At 33.4% G+C, this 3,448-nt stretch overlaps 1 long non-coding RNA gene across 2 annotated transcripts; it reads right to left on the reverse strand.

The window, feature by feature from the left end:
- Positions 1 to 215: 215 nt before the first annotated feature.
- Positions 216 to 2,796, reverse strand: LOC101246801 (uncharacterized). Of its 2 annotated transcripts, XR_011219979.1 has the most exons (3): positions 2,320 to 2,796; positions 1,900 to 1,992; positions 216 to 629 (listed from the first exon to the last, which is right to left on the reverse strand). It is a non-coding gene; the product is annotated as an uncharacterized lncRNA (long non-coding RNA). The 2 variants fall into 2 exon arrangements; XR_740452.4 differs by lacking the exon at positions 2,320 to 2,796 and having other exon boundaries at positions 1,900 to 2,230.
- Positions 2,797 to 3,448: the final 652 nt, after the last annotated feature.

Consider the following 3,448-nt stretch of genomic DNA (forward strand, 5'->3'; position numbering starts at 1 on the left):
AAATTTTGGATAGATATTTGGTAACAACAAATTATTTGTATATATCTTTTTGAAAATTTCTGGATAGGAGTGGGTTTACGATATCCTCATTCGTAGTAACATAGCACATAAGCAGTTAAACGCACATATATCGTGTCCTAATCATACATGTAATCCTTTTTGCCAAGGGTAGGCCTAGTGCTCTGAAGGATATATTGCGTCATTAAAACAAAAAGTTGTATCCCAAAAAATAAACTTCACTAAAAATCATGGCGTTCATTACATAATTTCAATCAAACTTGGTACATTTCTGTTCGCCTTGACCATAATTTGGACCCACTTGCTTGTAGGCCTTTGACCCATTTATCTTTATACCTGTCCTAGACTAAATATAATAACTAATAAATGGTGAAAAATAAAGACAACAAGGGCGTAGGCCCATTACAAATGAAATACAAAAATATATACGGAAAAAAAAGTTGAGGTCTTTTAATCCCAACTTCTTCAACTCTTCAACTCGCTTCCAGTTCTTCATTTTTGAAACATGTTCACCTTGTAGGGAATGATTGACTCGAACAAAAGGAAGTTAAGCCTCTACGACTCATCAATAATGCAAGGGAAAATTTGAGTTCATAATGAACTCGGTCAATCTTTACATGCGAACAAGATGAAAAACAAAGTATTAATATCCATTCATAACATAGGAGTTAAATATCGAAATTTAACCAACAATCGGCAAAATTCAACAAAACCGACGCATCATCACACGTATTCATAAAATCAAATCCCAATGTTGAGTCCAAAACAAATTAACTAAAACCTTCCTCTCTACCAAAAGATTACAGAACGATTATTAGTTGGTGAACTTTTTAACAATTAAAAGGGCAGGTAAAACTTAATAAAACAAAGAATTCGCCAATAAGTAAGCAAATAATATAAATTTGAAGACAATGTTCTCAAAATAATTGTGCATATTATTAATTCTTACTAGGAGCAACACTAAGCCAAAGGGTGGAACAAGATAGACAGATTTCATATAGTAAGCGTTAAAATAAAACATAAGTAATAGTCATAATAATTCATAAGATTAGATGAAGAGGAAAGAAACTTTCAAAACAAACTTCTGAAGACTCATAGTGTACATATATCAATATGCCTAAAACAATTAATAAGGGCTACTGCCAACCTATATACCAATCTCATGCTAAATTAAAATAAAAATATGCATAATTCAACGACAAATTCATAACTTTGCATTAGAGAACAATCCCATGTAGCACTAATGAATTCATATCAAGATTTACTTCAAGAAAGGAAAATAGTAACCAAGTGTAGGATATCAGGCACCTAATAATGTTCATGAGTAAAAATAAATTGGAGACACATAAATAGCAATATTATGACATGCCTACACGATGCTAAGAACATCTCGTTGGTTTAAAGACCCAAGTGAAAGAAAAGAAAAGGTAAAATCTTTATCTAAATCCTCAAAACACATGACAAATCATCGACAAAAATTCAACAAAAGAGAAGATTGTATCAAATTATCAATAAACTAAAAACGAAGCAAAACAGTGATATGGAACAGAAATATCGCATCTTTTCAGATGAACCAAAACTAAATTGATCAAATGATCTTGTGTAAACCTTATCACAAATAAAATCGGCACCACAAATGACCCCAAACCTTTCTACTTTCGATCGAAAATCAAAAGGTGAAGAAAACATGCTTGTAGATAATGTCGGACTACTTTAAACATAACTTACATGCATATTATTATTCAGAATATTACTATTCAGAAGAGGAAAATATAAGCTTGGACATATGAGATAAGATCAACCAAACGAAAACAAAAATTATTTCATGACTAAATCACTCGTTGGAATCAAAAATAGAGAAAGAAGGCAACAATTGTTTACCTTGTTGATGGTAACGAACTGTGGATGGAACGAGCAGGGGAAACAACCTTTCCCATAAGAAAATTGAAACGGAAGCAACAAACGAGAAAATCCCTGCATGATAATGAAATCAAAATGCTGGAAATTGTTGTCTCGTACACTTAGTATGCGTTACATATTTCTTATAGCTTCTCTTTTTTTCCGCTTTAGTCGAGGAATTTCAATCTGAAAGAAATTTCTTCCTAACTTTCGTTGAACTTTATTTCAACAGAAGAATCTCAAAAGCATTTAGCAAGTCTCTCCAAAAATTCCTATCTCTGTGAACTCTTTTTTTCGCTAAAAAAATCCGCCCAAGAACAGTGAGAAAGAGAATACTTATAGAAATATATTAGGATTTTTGGATTTTGAGAGGGGAAAGGCGAGGGCAAAATCAATTTTTACCATAGCTTTGAAATTCAACTTCAAGTTAATCCCAAAATCCAAATATTCCCCAAACGATTTTCTATCTTAATGGATAGAAACTAGGAATGGACGATTGGGATCGACTCCATCGTCCTTGGATCCCCGCTGGCGCCATCTCCAAGCTCGCAAGGACGATTCCGCGTCTGGTGTTGCTAGCGTTCGTACGAGTACACAGTCTAGAGGCTGGAAACAACTAAACAAAGGGGGGAAGGGAATGTGTCACGCGCATAAGGGGAAACATGCAGGAATGAGTAGTACCCGACGCGACAGAAATGATTGGATTGCTGCTGGGATTGTCGTGTTGTTACCTACGCGCTGGGATGGATGTTGCAAGCTTCTGGGTATTGTTCTCGTTGAAGAGGATGAAAAGGTGAACAGGTCGGGTTTAAGCAGACTGGGTCAAGAAGAAATGGTCTGGGCGGATAAAAAGAAAATTTTGGTTTAAGGGAACTGGCCAAGATCAAACGTTGAGGGGAATGGGCTGCTGAGAAAATTATGCAGGCCCACCATCGGTCTTCTAAATGACTAAAAAGAACTATTAAACTACCCACATCAAATTCAAACCGGATCTAGTTAAAATCAAAACAAAATGAACTAATGTAATCAATGAGGAGCTTCTCGATTTTCAACAAGACAAAATAATTAATTAAATAGATAAATGAACGATGATTCAAAATTATAACCATAATTTAACCGAGCTAATTTAGCCAAAATAATTACTAGAAATTAAAATCTTTGAGATGCTTTTCGAAGTATCTATAAAATAAATTTTCTTTGCACAAAATTCATATGAAACGTGTATATATATTGCTAAAACAAAAAGTGACCAAAGCTATTTTAAAATAGTTTGTCAAAGTTGTTTAAATAATTTGTAAACTTGTATTCTTCAAAATTTTATAAAAACTAATAATAATTTATTAATTTATTTATTGTTTAAGATCGAAGAAGCTCGAAAATTAATTATCTTAGGGGAGAGTCAAAATTGGGTGTCAACAAAGGGTGTATAGAAATTGTCCTATAATATTGCCCAATAGAGATACTTATGTTGAACAAGTAGATCTTTATATGCTTGATTTTGATGTCATTTTGGGTACGGATTTGTTGCATG

The sequence above is a fragment of the Solanum lycopersicum genome, chromosome 3, assembly GCF_036512215.1.
Source record: "Solanum lycopersicum chromosome 3, SLM_r2.1".
NCBI classification, from domain to species: Eukaryota; Viridiplantae; Streptophyta; class Magnoliopsida; order Solanales; family Solanaceae; genus Solanum; species Solanum lycopersicum.